Source organism: Rhinolophus sinicus, linkage group LG01 (genome assembly GCF_036562045.2).
Source record: "Rhinolophus sinicus isolate RSC01 linkage group LG01, ASM3656204v1, whole genome shotgun sequence".
NCBI lineage: Eukaryota > Metazoa > Chordata > Mammalia > Chiroptera > Rhinolophidae > Rhinolophus > Rhinolophus sinicus.
In genome coordinates this window covers 46,990,198-46,998,407 of record NC_133751.1, presented here as the reverse complement: position 1 = coordinate 46,998,407, position 8,210 = coordinate 46,990,198, and positions in this window count along the sequence as shown.

Sequence of the window (8,210 nt, the reverse complement as noted above, 5' to 3'; positions counted from 1 at the left end):
GTTCAGTAGAGTTTTCACTTCATCTCACTCACATTTTCCAAACCACTAGACCACTAACTATACCCTGGAGACTTTAAGTCATTGTAAAATGAAATAGCAATTTGGTAATTAATTGCTTTAATATTGAGTTCCAAGACACCATTGAGGCTCAAAACCCACAAACCCCAAATCCATTAAATGTCCTGTTTTGGATGTCTATTTTAAGAAAAATAAGCAGGGGATTTTAAAATAGCTATTTCATTTTGCGTAACCACAGTCTGAGGAACTGTTAAATTGAGCAGTCTGGGAAAGCTTTCAGAAGACTCTCAAGATTTGAGCTGATGTATTTCATTAAGGAAAAATCATTACCTGTTTGCTAATTTAGCCAGAAACATTATTTTTTTCTCTAATATAAACTCCCAGAAATGATAAAATATATACCATTGAATTTTAAGTTATCAGTAACAATGAAAATTGAAGTTGCTTCAAGGATGCTAGAATTCATTTGATCATTTTGTCACTTTATATTGTACTTTCTCTGGGTTTACAGTCAATAATTTGTCAGATGCAATTACACTTATGAATTTAATTTTATTTTGCGCTATTTGACAAGCTAGGTGTATTCCCAGATTGTAAGATGTTTTGTAGGAGTTGAAAAAGAAAAACTCTGTTTTTTTTTAAATTATTCACTAGTTTTTCATATTATTTTCCATAATTTTACAACCTGAGTGCAGTAATCATTTAGTAGCTAGAAAAGCTGTGATATATGCAATATTTGCTTGGCCCTGATTGATCTTTCAATCCACTGAATCCAAATTAATGCACACATCAGACATTATATAATAATAATAGTAACAGCAATAATAATATCAATAATAATGCCTATTATGTGTTAAGCACTTACTAGGAGACAAACCCTGAACTAAATAACACGTTTTCTTATTTAATCCTCACTGTAGTCCTGAAGTTGGCATTATTTTATTCCTGTCATGACACTATTATTAGTAGTAGTATAAATACCATTTATTGAGCTTAATATATGCTGAGTGCTTTACCTATATTTTATCCTTTAATCCTCACATCAGCTCTGCATAATGAGGTTACACGGCCAGATGGCCAAACTGGTTGTTAAAACACTGAAATACTTTCATAGTGGGCAGTGGAGAGCTGCTGCCCTAAATTCCCCAGGTGCCCTCCCCACCCTGTTTCCCTGATTGCCCAGCTCTTCTCCTGCAGACCCATCAGCCTTGTCCTCTAATCTAGAAACTAAAGAGTTAATAGTGGGCACAGCAGCCCTCCAGGACCCTGCTCCAGGGTCAAGGCCAGAGTTTATTCTGAATGGTTAGTGCCGAAGCTGTACCAGTTGTTAAATAATTGACTGTTAGTAGGGATGTAAATATAATCATTCCCATTTTGCAGGTGGGGAAATTCATATAAGGCCATACAAGTTAAGTGACTTGCCCAAAATCAAGTGTCGGAGCCAGGATTCAAACCCAGGTCCCTCTCAGGTTAAAATCCCTGTTCTTTACTACAGTGTACTAAAAAATGTCAGCTGACTTTTGATGTTGACTTCCCAGGCCCAACATGAGTAGCTTTGGAACTCTGTGCCCTGTGTCTGACTATTTGCACAGTGAATTTTAAATTTCATAATGTTTTCAATATTTACCTAAAGCTGTGAGAATACTGTTCACCGAACTGGTTCCCAGCCATAAAAATATGTGTTTAAGTAGTAGGATGATGGGCATCGCTTTTCCTTATTCTGCCAACAAGCCTATATGCGCTAATTTAGCCAATGTTGAATTTTGTGATCATCTCTCTATATGTATTCATTCTTATTCATTTTATGAGTGGGCCCCCAAAATAGCAACCTTGATATTCAGTCTAACCAAGAATTGTAAATTACAAAAGTAACATTTTTATATACAATATATAAAACAATAAAACTGTATGTATTTTTAATATAATTTTGTCCAAATTTTATATAATAATGTCCAAAATCTAAATACCAAAGGCAAAAAAAAAAAGAAAAACCCTTTGCATTATATTTTGTTTCTCTACTTCTATGTCTCATCTCCATGTCTTTTTCTCCATTCTGATAAAAAGCCAGCCTCCAATTTAGCGTACGTAAATGTCCAGGTCACTTAATACAACCCTATCCTTAGTATTAAAGGAAATTCGAATGCTATTATTATAGTGCTATGTATCTTTTAAAGGCAGTTACTTAGCACTGACACATGAATTAACAAATCTGCCAGCTACAAATTTCACTTTTATTTAACAAAATGCAGTAGGTCTCCCAATATTAAATATGCTATATCCATGCACCAAAGCAGGAACATTTACTAGGGAAAAAGCAGAAATACCCTGTATGTGTTGAGAGAAGCAGTATATTTTATCCATACGTATCATAGCATTTGGAGAAGGAATAAGCAGAAGACCTTTGGAAAATATTCCTGGCATCAGGGGCAGGGCCAAGGAGGTGTCTCAATGGAGGCCCCAGTCTGGCTCTCTTTCTGGAACAGCACCCTGTGCCTATCTCTTGCTGACCCATTCAAGATCATGGTGGGGCTTTTGGCTCTGTATGAAACCCCTGGGACCAGTGGAGGAGTCAGCCGGCAGCAGCACAAAGCAACCTCACCCCAAAGCAGCAGCAGGGATGAAGTACTCATCTGTTATCTCTCCTGGGCCCTGAGCCACACCTGGTGCTCTAAGGCTGTGGCTGAATGGCTCGCTGGTGATAGTTAATCCTGGGACTTTCAGTAGCATTTAGGGAGGGATGCAGGCTGCTCCACGGGCACCTTTCCGCAGGTGCAAGGTGGCAGCAGGTAGGATCTGAGCTCAGAAAGTTGTAAGAACACACCTGAAGCTGGAGCTGTTCCTCACTACTCCACCCAGGGAGATCATAATTGGTAGGAGCTGTTGTGGTTGCTGAGGGCTGGAGCAAGGAGAGTGTGGGAATCCCGTGGGACCCTGATGGGAGACAGAAGGGACCTGAGAGGAGAAGTTGAATCTCTAGCAAGTACCCCGGAGAGGGCCTGAGCTGGTGATGGTTTTGTTATCCTCATTTTCTTGCATTGTTATTTTTTCCCTGGGAACCGGAGGAGTGTGTGTTAAAAGAAAAAAAAAGTGCCCCAAATTGTGGGAAGTTCTGTTGACGTTAGGGCCACACTGTGAGACTAAATGGTCCAGTCATACGTAGTCATAAAAATATTCTCAGAATGGTGAGCTGCCTCCTAGCCTTCGTGAGAGACAATCAAACATGCACAAGAGAAGCCATCATTTTAATACATATTTACTGAGGCCCTACTATGTGCTAGGAGCTGTATTTGCTACTATATAGTTCAAGGGAGATGGGGCAAGTGAGGTCTGTTTTACCTCAAAGAGACAGAAAAGGAAGTTAACTTTTGGACGTGATTGGTCCCTGTGCATCCACCATTATGCTTACATTCTGAAGTGTGGCCTGGAGCACCATGCTCACCAGTAAAGGTATGTACATTTTGGAATGGAAAAAGTTTGCTTGACACTCATCAGTGCAGAGGGGCTTATCTGGAGAAGACTTGAAGAACTCATTGTTCCATACAACCTGCTCCATACATCACAGATTAGAAAATGTTTCATCAGTATTTTGAAGTTGATCAGACTGGGGATGTTCAAGTTAGCAAACCTCACAAAAAACTGACATATGAAACCAGAAAGGTATTTTATTCATTTGCAATGAGAAATAAAAGCTTCACAGACTGAGGAGTCCATTGTTTATTTTTCCTTCCTCTCATTCTCGGAACGGAAACCCCATAAGAAGCCAAACTATCAGAAGATAGCCTTGAGGAGTATAGGCTTAAAAGAGGAGGTATTTATGAGAGACTTACATTTAATAGTAGTATGTTAAGAGAGCTTAGTGCACACATCTCTGCTCTAAGGAAATAACCTACCAGGCAGACCAGATACTTAGAAGGTGGCTGGGTTCCCTTTCCTCAAGATAGGAGGTGTGATCAAATAATACGGTGAATGTTTAAATTTAAAAAAAATTATTACAGTAAAAGACACATTGCCATTAATCTCCCTCAAAATATTCCTCATCACATTGAACACACTTATCCCATCAATCTTGCCACTTTCTGAAGCACTTCTGGAAGTCATGAGTTTAGTTTAGTTGCACTGTCATGGCTGTCTCGATGTCTTGAATTATTTTGACTTTGGGGAACAGCCAGAAGTCACACTGTGCCAGATCCGGTGAATAAGGTGGATGAGGATACACCATAATGTTTTTATTTGACAGAATTGTCACTTACCAGAAGTGATGTGTGACACAGAGCGTTGTCATGATGGAGGATGATGTACGGCACACTTTAAAACACACTTTTGCTCAACCGTAGCTCACATCCGACTGCACCAAGCAAGTTGAAACTTGTCACACACTGTTACTAAGGTTCGTCATGCCACTTCCCGTATTGAAGATCCCTGCCTTTCCATTAGATGGCACTTGGCAGCACCATTCACCATATTTTTTTTTTTAAATAAATTTTATTGGGGAATAGCATGTGTCTCCAGGGCCCAACAACTCCAAGTAGTTGTTCTTCAATCTAGTTGTGGAGGGCGCAGCTGAGCTCCAAGTTCAATTGCCGTTTTCAATCTTTAGTTGCAGGGGCTCAGCCCATCATCCCATGTGGGAATTGAACCAGCAACCTTGTTGTTGAGAGCCTATGCTCTAACCAAGGGAGTCATCCGGCCACCCCTCTGGAAGCTCAGTGGCAGCTCGTCTTCAATCTAGTTGTGGAGGGCACAGCTCAATGGCCCATGTGGGAATCGAACCGTAAACTCTGTTGTTCAGAACTCATGCTCTAACCAACTGAGCCATCTGGCCGACCAATTCACCCTGTTTTGTGATCAAAACGCTTACAAATTCACTGGGGGTTCTACCGACATTTACACTGTGAATCTCCTTTTCCTGTATTTTTGTGGTAGACCAGGTTTTTCTCATTCTTACCACCACTATATTAATTGGGTGGCAGGCTTTTTTGTTTCTTTAAGGTGCATCTCAGTGTTGATTTTGGTTTAATACCCCGAGGGCAATCTTATTTCCCATTCTTTGAGACTATCTCCTTATCCCATGTACTACTTATAGAGTAATTACTGGACTTTTAGCTATTAATTATTTTGACATTATTTCCAGTTTTACATTAGTTTCAGAAATGAAAGAGATAAAGAGCATGGAAGTAGAGTGTATCGTTAACAAGCTAAGTTTAAAATTAGGGTTTCCTAATGCCTAAGCCTTTGATAAATTTACTGGTTTCAAAAGTTAATTGTATGTTATTAGTTGCTATTTTAAAGAACATGCTTAGTAATTGGGCACTAAGGTGCCAATTAAAAGAAGAAGTCTATTATTTACTAGGGAAAACAATTGATTAAATTTCCTAGAATTCATAGGAGATATAAAATATTCTATAAAATCATTTTCATCTGGGCATTCTCTCACTGTGATTGTGTCTCAATGGGTCAAGAAAATTGCTAAGGCCAGTACACTGTTCAAAATGGATAAGCAACAATCCCTGTCATTTTCAAGTAAGTTCGAGTCAATTTGGTTGCTTGACACTGAGTACCCCGACTAGTACACAAGTCCAGCTAGAGCCAGATCCAGCTAGTAACTACTTTGTGAATGTTTTCTTCAGCCTTCTCTTCTTGGTCACGTCTCTAGATTAGCCAGGGCCAAGTTTGGCTTGGAAAGTCATCTTCCCAGGGGAGCAGGCAGTACATTGACTTGTATCTGGACAGCCACCGTATTGGTTGTTAAATGTGCTGGGTTTTCCGACTGGGAAAAAAATGGGAAGGAATGTCATCATATATTCAAACCCTCAGGGAGGCTTCCTTTCCAAAACAGCACCCCCTACTCCCATCCTCAAGAAACCCTACGTGTTAATTAATATTAGCTAAATAAATTGATTTTTTTCCCAGAAGAACTGTTTTTTTAAAAAACAACCAAAAAAACAAAAAAAGCCCTTTAACTTAATATCTACTCCATTTTGTTTCCTAAATAGGAATGTATAGAAGCAAATAGTTTTGTTAATCTGAGTAAATTCCTGATCCCAAATTCAGGGATATAATTAGATGTAAGAAAATTCAGAGTTGATCTTGGATTAACATTGTTTTTGTAATGCTAAATTCATATTTTAAAGTTAAACTTTTAAAAATACTTAAAATAATGATTGGATATAGTCGCTTTCATAAGAATTTAACGTATGTAAACTTATCAAATTTTCTGAATAGCCTTCTGTTGTGGATAAAGTATAATCAGCTTAACTGTACAAAAAAGGAAATTAAAACCATAAATATTTATAAACCAATTTGTGAAAACTGAGAATTCAGATTCTGAAATTCCCTGCTCCATTATATAGATATGTTGTTCAGAAATGCCTTTTTATAGTTTAAGAAAAGTATCTCTTCTACTGAAGAGTAAACAAACATGGAAAAAAATCCTCATCTTTGATAATAATCAAAGGAATGCAAGTGAAAGCAACTTTAAGATAGCATTTCATGTCTATTAACGTAACTAAAATGTGTCTTTTCATTATAACAGTTGTGAATGTTGAAGTGAAATTATGTACTCATTCTTGAGGGTAAATTAATACAATCCTTTTGTAAAGGAATATAGCAATAAAGAACAGACATAGATATAATAAAGTCTTTTGTTTCATTAATTCTACTTTGAGGAATTTGTCCCAAGAAAATGATTCAAAAGAGATGCTATACATGAATATGAGTACATTCATTACCTCTTCCTCCAAAATAAGAAGACATTGGTATTAAGTAAATATTCAATATAGAGGGGTATATTAAAATTTTGGTTGCTCATCTTTATAAACTAGGTACCACATTCCTTTATCAACCTTAACTGAAAATGAGCATCTATTTCATGACATATATGTGTAGTACAGAGACTATAGACACAATCTAGTAGCTGACAGTAGTGAGCAATGATTGATTCTACAATATAATGTCAAACATAAAATTTAATTACTAAAATTTTAATAAAAGCATAGTTTCAATAGTCAATGATCCTATTATGACCTGTACCTCAGAATAACCTTATAGTAATGAGGGAAAATTTTTCTTTTATAGTAGAAAATTTTTTCTTTTATCTTTCACAGCCAATAAATTAGGAAGAAATAATAGAATTAGAATATCACGATATAGGCATTGCTTAATCATGGCTGCTTGTATCTCAGGGAGATAACCAGACATGTAATTTCTAATGGAAATATATAAACATCTAGGAGGTAGTTTTGTCCTTCAACAAAAATCTAAAAATGATGAAGTTTCAGATTTTAATTTACAGAAAGTACACAGGCTAGAGGTATATGTTCACTGAGTCCATGGATATTCAATCAGCAAAATCTAGACAGTGAAGACTTCTGCAAAACTATGACCTTTTTTTGTCAACAGTAAAATTGCAAGAAAAAACGAGATCCAGGGAAAACTTATGGATTAAAGAAAAAAGCCTTCAAGGTATATACCAGCCAGTAACAATGTATGGACCTTGTTTGTATTATCTAGAGTTGAACAAAGTGTTTTTAAAAAGGTTTTATAATTACAATAAGGAAAGCAAAGCGTGCACACTGGGTATTAATAGTATTAAGGAATTTTTCTTGATTGGGATGGGTGGGTTGATTGTGACTATTAAAAAGGAAAGTCCTTTTTTAAATAAAAAGTGATGCATATTGAAATATATGTCGAAGAAATGCTATGATATCTTGGATTTGTTTCAAAATAATCTGGCGTTTCTTCAAATAGAACTCGCATCAATTTTGTTAAGCAACTGAAGCCTGTAGAATGCTGCACGTGTGCTCTAGACCTTTCCATTTATAAACTTAGTTATTCTTTTGAAGGACCTTATCTTTTTTCACCAGAGCCTTTTTGAAGCTTATTTCTGCTTCATGGATTTTGTCTAGCTTCTCCTACTGCTTCAGTAGTATATGAACTATTTTCCATAGTTGTTTCTTTAAAAAAAACACACACACAAAAAAAACATGAGCACACATTCTTTTATTAAAAAGTAGTACTGCCCCTGGCATTCTCATCATAAAAGGAAAATCCTAGAATCTGAGACCAGTTAAATCCATAAATAGGTATCATCATCTGCACATGATGGGTTAGAGAGAGAGAGAGAGAGAGAGAGAGAGAGAGAGAGAGAGAGAGAGAGAGAGAGAACTTAGGCACATGGCCACAGCTAGCAGCAA